Here is an 18,010-nt window from a genome sequence, read left to right as displayed (position 1 = left end):
TTCCCTGATTTTCAACATGCTTATTTATGTCCTGATACTCTTCGGTTTCTGCAAATGGCAATGGTGCTGTATCATCTGAATCTCTGTCCCCATGTAAACTAAGATTTGTCAATTTATCTGAAATCTCCTCAACTCTTTCCGATAAGTCACCTATTTTTTCTTTCTGTTTACCTACGTCTTCCGTAAGTGTCGCGACTCGGGTTTCAGTGTTGACACATTTAGTAGTTGAGTGTTCACACTGTTGCGTTAAGTCATTTGGTACGGATTCCTCGATTCTTTCAAATACTTCTTCCTTATCGTGTGCACGTTGTAAATTTAACTCTGAAAAATTTTGTACTACCACGCGATCTTTTTCTTCCCGTTCTCTGTCCTGTTCCTCTTGTCTAATCCCTGTTGAAATTAAACTATTATTGTGAGCATTCAAAATCGGTTGTACTTCTTCTCTAATTTCTTTCTTTGATTCATCTTTCATGTTTTTGAAACATGTCCCTGTTCGTGAGCCTAACTGTGTTTCCATTGTTTCCATCTCGGTTTTACTTGTTCCTATCTCTGTTTTTAATTCAGATCCTAACCGTGATCCCACTGCTTTCATCTCAGTTATAATTGTTCCTATTGTTGTTTCAAGTCTTCCCATTTTTGATCCCAAATTTAGTATAGCACCCATCAACTGCTCCATTTCTTCTGTCGTTAACCACGCAATCTGAGAATTTCTCGATTGTGAAAAATTTTGAACTGTTTCCGGCCTATTTTCCCGACTTATTAAATTGTTTTCAACTCCATTATTCATCATCCCTTTCTCCTGTGTTGGCGAGTTCGCCATGTTAACAATTTCGTTATTCTCACTATTCATCATTTTTTTTCTTTTTCATCGATCGCGTAATCATTTACAAAACATACAAAACTCGTCACAATACGAAAATTACAGAGAATATAACACGTTATCACCAACAATACCATTCACACGAAATGCTTCCCTCAAACACGATTAACGAACAATTGAAATAATTGCACTAAATTATCAAACCCGTAGACAAGACAACAAAAAAAAATAAATTTTGCAAAATACCATTAGAAGAATGTCAATTACCAAATCTACACATGCAATATAGACTACAATTACTAAACTACAAATTACTACAACAATCCTACTGTCTACTATTTCTACAATCAGAAGAATTCCAAGGGACGATCCGAAGCAGCGGTCGCCACGTGCATGGGGGCTTAATTAAAATATGAATGCAAATAATTTTAATTTTTTGATTTAGTAGCTGTCTGTTCGATTACGAAGTCTCGTAAACGGTTGGCCCTGACTATTATTACGCTATCTGACTGCATAGAACAACAACAAAGAATGAAATGGAAATTTTCATTAACACAATTAATTAATTAAGTCCCCAGCAACTATAAAACCTACGAAACCAAAGCACAAGTATAACTGTTCTGTGTGTGGAAGTGTGATTCAACGTACGCATCTGGCACGGTTTTTCTTCAATAACACAAGAAATTTTAAATATCATTTATACTGAATTAATTAAAGAAAATAAAAATACCATAATTACTCAAGAGAACCAGAATTACACTCTAATCCAAGAACACAAGCCAGATGCTTTGTTGACTGAACCTGTAATGAAGCATTACTTACGACATTAAACAATGAAAAATAAATCAAGTTTCGTTACCTTCATATATTGACCAAAATCACTCTAATCATTACAATATATCTCCACACCGACTCGCTATTACCACATCTCAACAAGAACTTTTCAGTATCACATCTCAGCAAGCACTCCCTACTAGCACATCTCAACAAACACTCTCTGCTACGAGTTCTCAACAAGCACTGACTACCACGAGCTCTCCCCAAGCACTGACTACTACGAGTTCTCAATAATCACTGCCAGTGGAGGCGGCGGAACAATACTCTCTAGCGCGATCTCTGGCGCTGTGGCTCAGTGTAGCCACCTTTCAATATACACTGGTGAGTCAAAACATTCTGCATAGCAACGTGTTCTCCCACCTTTGGAATGCAATACATAGAATAGAGGCAAATTTATATTAGCATCCTAACGTTAACAAAGACTGCATGTTTCTACTTGATTTGACAGAAGCACACCTCCCTATTTCTGTGTGTGTTTCGCAAACGACTCGAAAACATCTATCTTTATATTTCTTAGTGAGGTGTCGGTATTAAGTAAAGAACATTTTGAAAAAAATTGTATATGCTATCGTAGCAGAAAGGTTATAAAACTTCCTGACCCACTGCCAACCTCAGTCATGTATAACGGAGGTCGCTGTCTTCTTTTGGTGTTGTACCTGTGAACATCATTTAAAAGAAATTTCGATAGTTGAAATACATATGTTGTCAAGGCGTAGTGAGAATGAGTAACTCTCGCTCCCTTGGCTACCACAAACATGCAGCTTTCCATTCAGTGGTGCATCATCTCATAACTCTCCCAGTATCCAAGTCAGCCTTTCAAACAGAACTACCCATCAAACAAATCGCTTTGAGCAATGGCTATATCTCTCTGAGCGGTAATTTTCTACAAAAAAGAAAATGAATAAATTGGCACCACTTCTTTACGCTGCCCAAAATCTATCACTCAGTAGATGCAAAGCCTGGTGCAAAATCCCATATATTGAAAACATTTCATACAATATTGCAAAAAATTAAAAGTCTCGCAACTTCAGATCTGAAATTTATAATACCAATAACATATCAAAATTTTCAATCAAGAGTAAAGGCAAATTGCAAACTTTGGCACAGAGTAGCGTATACAAGATGATTTTTTTCCACCGTGTACAAACTCTACGGATTGATCGATGATGGGATGCGTAAAAAAAGGTGTAATGAACTTATGTCTGGAAATGCATGGTTTCCGTGCTAGAGACCATTTGTTCGATCATACATTGTTACAGAGACTGAGGTCTAATACGCTCTGACTATGCAGCCACAATTACAGTATGTCTTAAAAATGATTTCCATGTGCCTCAACGCATGCATGTTCGCGCAGTAGCATGTTCAGCCCCACACGTTCACATCGGCCAGGCTTCATCCGAACAGTGTCAAAGGTAGCATGAATACGCTGCTCCAGTGTCTCCACATCTGGAATGGGCTCTGTATACGCGATACTTCTGAGATGGCTCCATAACCAGACATAGCACTGGTTGAGATCCGGTGAACGAGCAGGCTATGCAATTGGACCTCCTCGTCCGATCCATCGACAAGGAAAGACAGGATTGAGATGCGTCCGGACGTTAACGGCGATGTGGGCTGGAGTACCATCATGTAGCAGCCACATAAGCCTTCGAATCATCAGTGACACTTCTTCCAACAAGTAATTCGAAGTCACCCACAAGATACGCCGATAGTTCCGGCCTGTTAGGCGACATGGAAGGAAGACTGGTCCCAAAATCCAGTCGCCAATTATCCCGGCCCACACATTCCGGCTCCCCGATGCTGATGGTTCGCTGTCACCAGACCATGACTCCACAGGTGACTGTTATGGAAGTTGAAGGCACATTCCACATAAAGGTGGCCTCATTTGTGTACAGGCTCAATGACACAAATCCCGGAATCGTGGTTGCCTGGTGAAGAAACCAATAACAAAACTGCTCCCGATGTGGAAAGTCTGTCGCTAGTAAGCCTTTCACACGCTGTAAAGGTAAGGGATCAGGGTAGTAACAATTGTCATGGAGAATGTTCCAGGCGGTCGTCTGACTTACCCTTAATGGACCGGCCAACTACCTGATAGTGTCATGGCGGTCGCCTTCCACAGTGTTAATCACATTTTTCTCGAAGTCTGGTGTACGGAACATTTCGAGTACGTATTTCATGATTTCCTCCTTTCTGAAACTATCCCGTCTCAGCCAAACAGTGAAATACTGTTGCAAACATTGAATTCTGTGGTTGTTGCCGGCGGGGATAGATCTCCTGAAATAACCTTGCTGCCTGCCGCCCGTTTCTATTTGCATTTTCGTAAGTAAACACTACGTCGGCAAACTCTCAATTCGAATAAGGATCCGTTGTGTACAACGCTGTATCACATCCACTACAAGGTGGGTCAGCAAGAGGAGTGAATCGGACACATTACCAATTACTATGTCAGGAGAGGGGCTAGGGCATGAGGAACAGTGTCACCCTCTAGGAGGAAATCATGCATACTGTAACTGTGGCTGCATAGTACAGTTCGTATTAGACCACCGTCTCTGCAACGATGTATGATTGAATAAATGGTCTCTTGCATGGAAACACTGGATTTCCGGACGTAAGTTGATTCGACCTTTCTTGTTCAGTAAACTCACTGATCAATCCCTAGGGTTTGTACACGGTGGAAAAAATCAGCCTGTTTAAAATCACTTGCAAACAGTTTGAATAGCTGTACATTCGTCAGTCAGGAAGAACTGTGCCAAATAGGTAGGCTACGTGAACATAAGAGAAGCTGGCGACTAAGGAAGAAATATTCGATCTTTGCTGATCTTCTTTTAGCAGAAATCCATTCACATGATGTAGAATGTGCAGTTCTACATTCTGTCAAGAAAAGCAAAAACATGACCGCACTGGAAATACTGGAAATCAACAAACATGTGACATAGAATGTCAGCCTAATTTTAAATAATCAGACTCAATTTCCACTTTCACCTTTGTTAAATTAAGTTTTCTTATAAATACTAGAGTCAGGCCATAAATTCATCTTGTTTCTCATCCTTTGTTAAATGTATATCGACATAAAAACTTTGTTTATTCCTTTTTAGTTGATGTAATTACTGTAATATTTTCCAATGTAAACACTTCGTCATGTTTGTATCTTCTTTACAAATAATAAGTGTAAGTCACACATCTTGTTTATCTATAATGTCGACATTCAATTGTCACCTGAGAATGGTCTGAGAAGCCGAAATCCGGTTTGTGACGAAATAAATATAATTTTATATAATTTTAAAGAGTGTTTGGAAGTAGTTTCCTTTTTAGTATCAACATTATTCTTCGTGAGTGATGCGATACGACCGACATGAAGTTTAAATATCCAAAATATAGTAAGATATTGATATTTTTGTTTCGAAAACTAGTAATTATGTACAATACAAAATATTTGACCTACACTTTTTCTCGTATGTACAGCCGACATTCCGGAAGATGTAATTTGTTGTGATCCCACACAATACGTTATTGAAACTGCGGCATTACTCTTATCAAAGTAATCCCAAGTGAAATAGAGTGAAGCAGTTAGATAAAACTTTTCCCAGATTACCTCTTTGTTTATTCTTTATATGTACAGCGCGAGAATAAAAATTAATTTCATTTAGTTATACGAGAGTAATCCCAAAAGTAAGGTCTCCTATTTTTTTTATAAGTACATAGCCCTGTTTATTTCCACAATGGTTTACATCAGTTTACAGCTTGAACATTTAGCTATTTTTCAACATAATCGTCATTTCTGTCGATGCATTTTTGTAGACGCTGTGGCAGTTTTTGTATGCCCATGTCATACCAGCTCGCCGCCATGCTGTTCGGAAAGTTATGAACCTCGTCGTCGGAGCTGAATCGCTCTCCGGCCAAATGTTCTTTTAACTTAGGGAACAGGTGTTAGTCACTGGGCGCCAAGTCAGGACTATAGGTTGGGTAGGTGATTATGTTTCACTGAAACTGTTGCAGGAGAGCACGGTTTGCCGAGCGATGTGTGGGCGAGCGTTGTCATGGAGAACGTGTACGCCCTTGCTCAACACTCCTCCGGTTCTGAATTGCCCGTTTGAGTTTTTTCAGAGTCTCACAGTACCTGTCAGTGTTAATTGTGGTCCCAGTGGGCATAAAGTCGACCAACAATTCCCCTTTCCGATCCCAAAAAACGGTTGTCATGACTTTACCGGCAGACTGTGTTTGTTTGAATTTCCGCGGCTTTGGCGAAGAAGGATGCCGCCATTGGCGTGATTGTTGCTTGGTCTCAAGTGTAAAGTGGTACGCCCTGGTTTCGTCACCCGTGACAACTGAGTCCAGAAAGTTGTCCTGTTCGGCTGCAAGGCGGTGAAGAAATGCGTGGGAAGCATCAACTCGTTGCCGCAAGTGGTCCTCAGTCAGCATGCGTGGCACCCATCTTGCGTACACCTTCCAGTAGTTCAATGTTTCCGTTAAAATTCTGTGAGCGGTGCTTCGGGAAACCTCACGAACCAACGTGCAGAGATCATCCAGGGTGATCCGCCGATCTTCACGCATGCTTTGCTCAACCTTCAACACCGTCTCCTCAGAAATTGACGGTCTCCCGCTCCTTTTTTCATCGTGTATTTCGGTCCGACCAGCTGCAAACTCTCTACACCACTTACGAACATTTTTGACATGCATGAACGACTCACCATACACTTCCGTCAATTGGCAATGGATTTCAATCGGCGCAGTGCCCTTTGCGTTCAAAAATCGAATAACTGCGCGCAGTTCGCTCTTGGCGGTAACATCCAACGGGAGCTCCATTCTCAACGGCTGCCAAGCCAAGACTGAGCGTCTCAGTGCGGCGTGCGCATGTTTACACACAGCGCGTGATTCCGCTGCTCGACTCGCTGCGACTCACATCGTCTCCGCGCACGCAACGCCATGGCTGGGAAGCAGATTGCCGCCGCATTGGAAGCCCTCATCCACTCGATGGGGTTCACCGGCGGCCGCCAACGGCAGCCAAGGCGTAAGCGAACGCAGCGGGACAGGACGATGCTCCAGTGCTACAACTGTCAGCAGCTGGGGCACACCGCGCGCGGGTGTAAGAACGCCGTCGCGTGCTTGAAGTGCGCGGCGGCTCACGACACCCGCAACTGCACGAAGCCTCGTGGGGTAGCCTGCGTCTGCGCGAACTGCGGCGGACCACACGCCGCCAACTCGCGTAGCTGCGGCTACCTTCGCGAGTCACGCCGTCTACCCGCCGCACCACGCCCTGCGGCGACGTCAAGCGCCTCGACGGCTGCCCCGCCCCCCCGCTCCGGCGAGGGGTGCGAGCCGCGCCGCCTTGAGGCCGCCACCGATGAAGCTATGGCCGGCTTCCAAGCCACCTTCGCGGCCGAAAAGGCCGCACTGAAGGAGGAGCTCGCAGCTGTGCATCGCCAGCTCCAGCAGCTGCGCGATGAGCTGCGGGCTATCAAGAACAAGCCGCCAGCTCCCGGCACCGCCCCCACCGTGAGTCGACCAGTGGGGGTCGATGCGGCCACGCAAACAACCGCCGCTCCGCCCCCTGCAGCAATGCAGGAGGTGGCGCCCATGGAAACAGAGGAAGTGCCGCCTGGGCTGCCCCCCTCCAAGGTGGCAGCCGCAAGCAAGGGTGCTACCGCGCCTCCTGACTGCTCGCAAGTCGAGCAACCAAAGAAGAAGAGGAAGATGTGGCTACCATTCCCAAGAGTGGACAACGTGCAGGAACTCCTCAAGTGCACTGCCTCGTCACTGAAGAGCGGGTCGTACCCCTACTCAGATCTCCCATACCCCTACACCCCACCCGGCCAGCCTAAGCCTCCCCTCCTCCATCAACCGCTCGACCTACGGACATATAGATGGCGTACCATACTAGCGGAAGCAGCCACGGACAAAGAGTTAGCCATCATTAACTCTTACCCTATATTCACGCCCTCCCAATGGGACAACCTGGTCGACGTCATAGAATCGTGGGTGTGGGAAGAGTACCGGTCGGGTAGGAGAGGGAGAAAGAAGCTTCCCGATGACATATTTGTCAGGGAAGAACTCAGACAAAAATTAAGGAAAGCATTGGGCCAAGTTCAGTAATGAACACACACTAGGCAATCACCAGGCGTAGCGGAGACTCTTGCTATAACCACCGGCCAGTCACTCAGGCCGTTCGTTTTCCCATTTCTCTCACTGTCCCTCTCACTATCCTTTAATCTTTCTTTTATTTAAAAAAAATGCACACAGAGCCAAGCAGCACGACAAAACCATGTAATTCTAGCCAAACCGTCATGCCAGAAGGTGAAGCGCCTCGTGCGCTAGTACTTCGTCCCCAGTCGAGGATATCTTCCTCCTTCAATTGTGCAGGTACACAGCGCGTGAAGCAGTTTTCATAACAGTGTGACCAACTGCCACACAAACAGTGTTCTGTAGTTATAAAAAAATAGGAGACCTTACTTTTGGGATTACCCTCGTATCATTCATTGAAGTTTAGACTAACATGCTACAGACTACCAATTAATAATATTCTTTCAAAAATAAAGGGTAGGTTGAATAAACTGGAGTTATGCCTTGTCAGAGATATTAAAAAAACTGCATGACTTGTGTGGCGTGTCCTCAGCACCCACAGTGAATTGAATGTCTTACATTACATATCTCGATATCCTTAGGTGAAGCACAGCGCTGAGACTGTAATATATGTAACCCTAACAGCACCAATACATTTTCTATAAGGCTTATGAACAAGGAGGAAGGCGCGAGGGGAGGCGAGAGGGGTACTTAATGCCCACAACAAAAAGAACAAAAAACTCGTTAATTGTTGTTAACTTATAGTGACAACATCTTTTTTAAATAGGCACTGGTGTGTAAGTAAGTTCGAAAACCTGTAAATATCTTTTGGCACAATCTTAGGGGTACCAACGCATTTTCTATAGCGTGTATGCAGAGGAGATGGGTACTTTGTGACCACCACAAAAAAGTTTTTAAAAGTACAGGTTTCGTTAATTGTCATTGACTTTTATTCGCAACATACTTTTCAAAGATATGAATATGTGTAAGCAGGGTTCTGAACTCGAAAATATAAATATGACATTTGTTGCGAAACTCACATTCAGTTCTAAGATTTAAACTTTTGGGTTACATTTTACTGAAAAATTTAAAGCAATTATGGAATCTGGTCTAAAATATTATTAAAAACAATAAATATTTTTTTCCAAAAATTTAAATTATCAAGTACGTGACTACATTACAGTACTTTCAGAAGGTGGTCATAAAGTATCCCTACTTCCCCCCCCCCCCTCTGTGTATTGCAAGGTTTAAAGAAATGATCTGAATTTTACGTGCAACATTAGCATAACTTTATTACTGAATTACCTCTGGAATTTTGTGAGCTTCTTCCTAGTGCCTTCCCATAGGGTCGGGGTCAGTTTTTTGGATCAACGCATGCAATTTCTTTCTATCTAACGTTTCCTGAGGACTTAAATTTCTTGAGCTTAAATCTGTCCGGCCCCCACAGCTAACCGGTCAACGCGACGCACTCTCGTGTGTGGCGCTCGGGTTTGTTTCCCGGTTCTGCCAGGGAGTTTTCCTTGGAGGAGGGACTGGACCAGGCTCCATTCAGCCACACGATGACAGTTGAGGAGCTATCTGATTGAGATCTAGCAGCTCCAAGCTCCAAACGTCGACAACGCCCCGGAGTTTCGGAGTGCTGACTCCATGCCCCTCCATACTGTATAGAATAATAAATAGCTAAGGACGACACGGCGGTCGGTCGACAATCTCGAGACGTTCACGGCATGATCGCAGGACTTCACTTGTTTGATCTTACAGAGATCTGAATTTATAGTGTCTAACCATATCAGTTCGGGTCTTCCACGCTGTCTCCGGCCTTCACCTTCGACAGTGAGATGATGGGCTGAGCTGATGACTGAAGTAGCTGGTGTTCGTACGAGGTGTCCGTACCACCGAAGTCGCAATGCTTGCATCTTCTAACTGAAGCTAGTTTTCGGCTCGTTGTATTGTTCATGTGATACTAGTTTTTACAGAAGCCAAAGAGGATCAAAACGCTACGCTAAATAAAAATAATTTGGCACCATACAGCACTCGATATCACAAAGAATAAACCGAAGACACATATCTATCAACAATTTCTTCTGATGTGATGACATAGACTGTCGCGGCGTATTAACTGATGATATTCTTGTCCGGCCTGCCATCGGATCGTGATATCACCTCGATACAATATTTCAGGTGTCCCTCTGGCTACAATCTTGAGGTGAGAACGTGAGAAGAGAATACCAAACAGAGTTCCGACCTCAAGAAGGCGGCGAGATGGACCGCGGAAATATTGTGTCGAGATGTGACGTCGACGGTCCTGTGGCTTAATAAGTTTTGAAACCCTCTTCGGGTTTTCTGCCGGATCAGAAAACAAAAGTGATTCAATATGTCAGCAATCCATCTGCCCGCCATTTTCAGGAGAACGCTGCTGCTGCTGAGCCGCAGTGAAAACTGAAGCCAAGGCTGCATATCGTCATCCCATACGGGCCTCGGGGGCACCCGTGGGCTAGGGATGGGTCTTCCATTAATAATCAAAACGTTTTCGGTCTCGGGTTCGAAACCCGCCACCGCTTAAAGTTTGTATAAAAATCAGCATTGGCTGCCTAAGACTCCTGGCATAAGACGTCACCCCCCCAGAGCATTCTCTCGATCTTCTGGTGGGAAACTGCCCCTAAAGTCGGAAGAATCAGCAATGATCAACGGCATGAGGATGCAGAAGGCAATGGAAACCACTGCATTAAAAATACATAACGTGTATCCATAGGACATGTGGCCTGTAACTGAAAAATTGTTATGACGATCTCTCCATCGTCAAAAGATTCCGGAATAGTCCCCAGTTCGCATCTCCGGGACGGGACTGCCAAGGACGAGGTGACCATCATGAGAAAAATATTGAATAACCAAAGAAAGAATAACGTTCTACGACTCGGGACGTGGAACGTCAGAAGCTTGAGTGTGGCAGGGATGCTAGAAAATCTGAAAATAAAAATCCAAAAACTCATTCTAGATATGACAGGGACCACTGAAGTGAATTGGAAAGAAGACCAGGATTTCTGGTCACATGAGTATAATGTAATATCAAAAGCAGCAGAAAACGGTATAATAGGAATAAGATTCGTTATGAATAGGAAGATAGGTTAGAGAGTGTGTTACCATGAACAGTTCAGTGATAGGGCTATTATTATCAGAATCGACAGCAAAACAACACCGACAACGATAGTTCAGGTATACATGCCGACGTCGCAAGCTGAAGATGAACAGATAGAGAAAGTGTATGAGGATATTGAAAGGGTAATATAGTACGTAAAGGGATATGAAAATCTAATAGTCATGGGAGACCAGAGTGCAGTTGTAGGGGAAGGAGTAGAAGAAAAAGTTACAGGAGAATATGGGCTTGGGGCTAGGAATGAGAGAGGAGAAAGACTAATTGAGTCCTGTAATAAATTTCAATTACTAATAGCGAATACAACGTTCAAGAATCACAAGAGGAGGAGGTATACTTGCAAAAGGCCGGATGATACGGGAAGATTTCATTTAGATTATATCATGGCCAGACGGAGATTCCGAAATCAGGTAATGGGTAGTAAGGCGTACCCAGGAGCGGATATAGACTCAGATCACAATGTAGTAGCGATTAAGAGTAGGCTGAAGTTTAAGAGATTAGTCAGGAAGAATCAGTATGCAAAGAAGTGGGACAGGAAAGTTCTAAAGAATGACGAGATACGCTTGAAGTTCTCTAAGGCTATAGATACGATAGTGAGGAATAACCCAGGAGGCAGTACAGTTGAAGAGCAATGGACATCTCTAAAAAGCGCAATCACAGAAGTTGGAAAAAAAAAACATTGATACAAAGAAGGTAACTGCGAAGAAACTATGGGTAACAAAAAAATACTTCATCTGATCGACGAAAGAAGAAAGTATAACAATGTTCAGGAGAAATTCAGAAACACAGAAATACAACATCGCCGAGGAATGAAATAAATAGGAAGTGCAGAGAAGCTAGACGAAATGGTTGCTTGAAAAATGAGAAGAAATAGAAAAAGAAATGATTGTCAGTAGGACTGACTCAGCATAAACGAAAGTCAAAACAACCTTCGGTGAAATTAAAAGCAAGGATAGTAACATTAAGAGTGTTAAATGCACAGGAGAGAGCAGATAGATGTAAAGAGTACGTTGAAGGCCACTGTGAGGGGGAAAGATTTGTTTGATGTGATAGGAGAAGAAACAGGAGTCGATTTAGAAGAGATAGGGAAACCAGTATTAGAATCAGAAATTAAGAGAGCTTTAGAGGACTTAAGATCAAATAAGGCAGAAGGGATAGATAACATTCCATCAGAACTTCTAAGATCATTCAAGGAAGTGGCAACAAAACGACCATTCATGTATGAGTCTGGCGACATACCATCTGCCTTTCGGAAAAATATCAGCCACACAATTCCGAAGACTCCAAGAGGTAACAAGTGCCAGAATTATCGTACAATCAGCTTAACGGCTCGTGCATTTAAGTTACTTACAACAATAATATACAGAATAATGGAAAAGAAAATTGAGGATGTGTTACATGACAATCAGTTCGGCTTTAGGAAAGGTAAAGGCACCAGAGAGGCAATTCTGACGCTGTGATTGATAACTGAAGCAAGACTAAAGAAAATTAAAGACATATACATAGGATTTGTCGACCTGTAAAAAGCTTCGACAATGTAATATGGTGCAAGATATTCGAAATTCTGAGAAAAATAGTGGTAAGCTACAGGGAGACACGGGTAATACACAATATGTGCAAGAGCCAAGAGAGAATAATAAGAGTGGACGAACAAGAACGAAGGGCTCGGGTTAAAAGGGTGTAAGGCAGGAATGTAATCTTTAACCTCTACTGTTCAATCTGTACATCGAAGAAGCAATGATGGAAGTAAAAGGAAGGTTCAGGAGTGAAATTAAAATTCAAGGTGAAAAGATATCAATGATACGATTCGCTGATGACATTGCTATCCTGAGTGAAAGTGAAGAAGAATTATATGATCTGCTGCACCGAATGAACAGTCTGATGAGCACAGAATATGTACACTCCTGGAAATTGAAATAAGAACACCGTGAATTCATTGTCCCAGGAAGGGGAAACTTTATTGACACATTCCTGGGGTCAGATACATCACATGATCACACTGACAGAACCACAGGCACATAGACACAGGCAACAGAGCATGCACAATGTCGGCACTACTACAGTGTATATCCACCTTTCGCAGCAATGCAGGCTGCTATTCTCCCATGGAGACGATCGTAGAGATGCTGGATGTAGTCCTGTGGAACGGCTTGCCATGCCATTTCCACCTGGCGCCTCAGTTGGACCAGCGTTCGTGCTGGACGTGCAGACCGCGTGAGACGACGCTTCATCCAGTCCCAAACATGCTCAATGGGGGACAGATCCGGAGATCTTGCTGGCCAGGGTAGTTGACTTACACCTTCTAGAGCACGTTGGGTGGCACGGGATACATGCAGACGTGCATTGTCCTGTTGGAACAGCAAGTTCCCTTGCCGGTCTAGGAATGGTAGAACGATGGGTTCGATGACGGTTTGGATGTACCGTGCACTATTCAGTGTCCCATCGACGATCACCAGTGGTGTACGGCCAGTGTAGGAGATCGCTCCCCACACCATGATGCCGGGTGTTGGCCCTGTGTGCCTCGGTCCTGATTGTGGCGCTCACCTGCACGGCGCCAAACACGCATACGACCATCATTGGCACCAAGGCAGAAGCGACTCTCATCGCTGAAGACGACACGTCTCCATTCGTCCCTCCATTCACGCCTGTCGCGACACCACTGGAGGCGGGCTGCACGATGTTGGGGCGTGAGCGGAAGACGGCCTAACGGTGTGCGGGACCGTAGCCCAGCTTCATGGAGACGGTTGCGAATGGTCGTCGCCGATACCTCAGGAGCAACAGTGTCCCTAATTTGCTGGGAAGTGGCGGTGCGGTCCCCTACGGCACTGCGTAGGATCCTACGGTCTTGGCGTGCATCCGTGCGTCGCTGCGGTCCGGTCCCAGGTCGACGGGCACGTGCACCTTTCGCCGACCACTGGCGACAACATCGATGTACTGTGGAGACCTCACGCCCCACGTGTTGAGCAATTCGGCAGTACGTCCACCCGGCCTCCCGCATGCCCACTATACGCCCTCGCTCAAAGTCCGTCAACTGCACATACGGTTCACGTCCACGCTGTCGCGGCATGCTACCAGTGTTAAAGACTGCGATGGAGCTCCGTATGCCACGGCAAACTGGCTGACACTGACGGCGGCGGTGCACAAATGCTGCGCAGCTAGCGCCATTCGACGGCCAACACCGCGGCTCCTGGTGTGTCCGCTGTGCTGTGCGTGTGATCATTGCTTGTACAGCCCTCTCGCAGTGTCCGGAGCAAGTATGGTGGGTCTGACACACCGGTGTCAATGTGTTCTTTTTTCCATTTCCAGGAGTGTATTTAGAGTAAAGCGAAGAAAGACGAAAGTAATGAGAAGTAGCAGAAATGAGAAAAGCGAGAAATTTAACATCAGGATTGACAGTCACGAAGTAGATGAAGTTAAGGAATTCTGATACCTTGGCAGCAAAATGGCCAATGACGGATGGAGTAGGGAGAACATCAAAAGCAGACAAGCATTGGCAAAAAGGTCCTTCTTGGCCAAGAGAAGTCTTGTAGTATCAAACATAGGCCTTAATTTGAGGAAGAAATTTCTGAGAATGTACGATTGGAGCACAGCATTATACGGTAGTGAAACATGGACTGTGGGAATACCGGAGCGGAAGAGAATCGACGAATTTCAAACGGTTTCTACAGACTAATGCTGAAAATTAGGTGGAGTAATAGGGTAACGAATGAGGACGTTCAGCGCAGAATCGGAGAGGAAAGCAATATGTGGTAAAACACTGACAAGGAGAAGGGGCAAGACGATAGGACATTTGTTAAGACAGCAGGGAATGACTTCTGTGGTACTAGAGGGAGCTGCACAGGGCAAAAACTGTAGAGGAAGACAGAGATTGGAACACATCCCGCAAATAATTGAGGATGTAGGCTGCAAGTGCTACTCTGAGATGAAGAGGTTGCCAGAGGAGAGAAATTCGTTGCCAGCCGCATCAAGTCAGACAGAAGACTGCTGAATCACATGCGACGCCCAACACAGTTGTTGCCCTCCAAGAATGGGTTGGTTTATCCAACTTCATCAGTTTTCAGCAGGACTCAGACACAGCAGCGTTCTTCTAAAGATGGCGGACCGGTGGGTCACGTTGATTTTAGAATGTGGCAGGAAACCCTAGGAGCCTTTCAAGGCTTATTACGCCGAGAAAGCCTACGGAGTCACATCAAATACCTCTAAGTGGAGGAGATGGTCACCCATGTGCAGAAGTTGGATAAAATTCGGAGGAAGAAAGGAAGACTGTTGAGAACACTCGCCTTGTTACTAAGAAGGCAGAGCGTAAATTTTAACCTAATTTTGTCAGATTTGTTCATTCTGTTAATAGCAAAAGGGCTAACAGAATTAAGGAGCGTGATAATCAAGAACTGATAAGAGAACGCATTCATTTTACACGTAGACAGCCGCATATATTTACAAAAGGTTTATTTTACTTGCAGTTGGACTTGTCATCGCAGTTTTCAAGAGATGAGTGAGAGTGGGTTAATGGATGCACGTGGGCACTATCGGAATGGGCACAAAGAAGCGCTATAACCAGATAGATTTCCAAATCTGAACGCCTTTTTTCTAGTCCTACAGCATCAGAAAGGGATAAACGTCAACGCACTGTGATTTATCTTTCTAGAAAGGTGTTGTATACGTCCACAGTGGCGGTCTTGAAGAAAGGTTTAAGCTTTGCTCCCACTCCAAAGAGATTCCCCGTTACGGTATTTATCTTCCCCGTAGAACAAGCGGTACATAGCCTCCCTGAACACTAGGCGCAAGAAGTAAGGCAAGATTTATCCCTCACATTGCGTCGTACTCGGCCACGGCGGGATAACATCTCTGCTGCAGAGAGAGCAGTTATTCATTCCCTTAGGAATGATGGTGAAGTTGTAATTTTACCATGTGACAAGAGGAGTACCACTGTCGTACTGTCACGGGCTGATTAGGTCCTGTTCATCATCTCCATCCAAGGATTAGGTGTTATAATCACCTGTTCCGGTCTCAATCATTCATCCATCTGTCCATCTATCATCCATCCATCTGTCCATCCATCCATCACTTACGGAGTTTACCTAGTTCTCTCTTTCCACTCGGCCAATACTTCATTATCTTTTTTTGGCAGTCTGTTTTCTGTCATTCTATCAACATGGTACTTCCATTCCATTTTATTCTCTTCTATCTTGTCATTAACTAAACCTTATTGTTTCATTTATAATTTTATCCAATTTGTTACAACGTCTTACATATTTCATTAAATTCATCTCTGCTGCTTCTATACGTGATTTTTCTTTTTTTGTAACTGTCCACGATTCGGAACAATATACAAAGTAGGCATAGCCATAACTTTATAGAATTTCATTTGTATTACATTTCTTGTTTTTCTTTCCAAAGTTCTTCCAGTTACTCCACAGACAGCTTGATATTTATCAACTTCCTTCTCAATGCATTTGTCATAGCTAAAGCTAATATCACATTCCAGATAATTGAAGTAGGAGACTTTTCTAAAATTTTCTCATTTATTATTATTTTCGATCTGACTGGATTCTTTCCTCTGGAAGCCATTATCTTTGTCTTATTTTGCAGATACAGTTAAGTTGTATTATACTACGTCTTTAACATCAGTTTAGTACTCAACGACCTGGCTTACAGAAGACTATCTAGTGACCCCACAGAAAAGCTTAAGCGAGAGACTCTTTCATTCTTGAAAAAGACCTCATTATCCGAAGATTTACGCAACAAACTTCATCCTGGTGCTGCTGGTCCGCCTAGGTTGTATGATCTGCCAAACATAAGGAAGGGGTTCCTCTACGTCTTACTATTAGTAGTCTGGGTGCACCCACTTACAACATGGCGAAGTATTTAACATATGTTCTCAGTCCATATGTTGACAAGTTATAGGTAGGGAAAGCTGGCTAAAGCCGGAAATAAGTTCAGCCGAAATTTTTGCAAAGGACCAAACAGTGTTCAGAAAGGATAAATTAAATACAGTTGATGGTGGAGCATTCATTGCTGTCAGAAGTAGTTTACCTTGTAGTGAAATTGAAGCAGATAGTTCCTGCGAAAGAGTATGGGTAGAGGTTATACCTGACAATAGGACTGAACTATCAATTGGATCGTTTTACCGATCCCCCGACTCAGAAGATATAGTTGCTTAACAGTTCAAAGAAAACCTGAGTCTCATTTTAAATCGGCACCCCACTCATACAATTATAGTCGGGGGCGACTTCAATCTACCCTCGATATGCTGGAAAAATTATACGTTTAAAGCGGGCGGCAGGCATAAAATGTCATCCGAAATTGTACTGAATGCGTTCTCAGAAAATTATTTTGAACAATTAGTTCATGAGCCCACTGCCGGCCGGAGTGGCCGAGCGGTTCTAGGCGCTACAGTCTGGAACCGCGCGGCCGCTACGGTCGCAGTGTGATGTCCTTAGGTTAATTAGGTTTAAGTAGTTCTGAGTTCTAGGGGACTGATGACCTCAGAAGTTAAGTCCCATAGTGCTCAGAGCCATTTGAACCACGAGCCCACTCGAAGCGTAAATGGTTGCGAAAGCATACTTGACCTCTTAGCAACAAATAATCCTGGACAAGTAGGGAGTATTATGACGAATACAGGGATTAGCAACCACAAGGCAGTTGCTCCTAGGCTGAATACCGTAACACCTACAACCATCAAAAAGAAACACGAAGTACATCTATTTAAAAAAAAAAACGATAAAAATGCTCTTAACGCCTTTTTAAGAGACAGTCTCCACTTCTTCCGATCTGATCACCTAAGCGTAGAAAAGATGCGGAATGATTTCAAAGAGATAGTATCGACGGCAATCGAGAGATATATACCACATAAATTAATAAGTGATGGGACTGATCCTCAATGGTACACAAAAGGGTCAGATCGCTGTTGCAGAAGCAACGAAAAAAGCATGCCAAATTTAAAAGAACTCAAAATTCCCAAGATTGGCAAAGTTTTGCAGAAGTTCGAAATATAGCGCGTGCTTCAATGTGAGATGCTTTTAATAATTTCCATAACGAAACTCTGTCTCGGAATCTAAAAGAAAACTCAAAGAGATTCTGGTCATATATCAAGCACACCAGTGACAAGACGCAATCAATACCTTCACTGTGCGATAACAACGGTG

Source organism: Schistocerca nitens, chromosome 1 (genome assembly GCF_023898315.1).
Source record: "Schistocerca nitens isolate TAMUIC-IGC-003100 chromosome 1, iqSchNite1.1, whole genome shotgun sequence".
Taxonomy (NCBI): Eukaryota; Metazoa; Arthropoda; class Insecta; order Orthoptera; family Acrididae; genus Schistocerca; species Schistocerca nitens.
The sequence above is the reverse complement of the archived record's forward strand: the minus strand, read 5'-3'. Positions refer to the sequence as shown.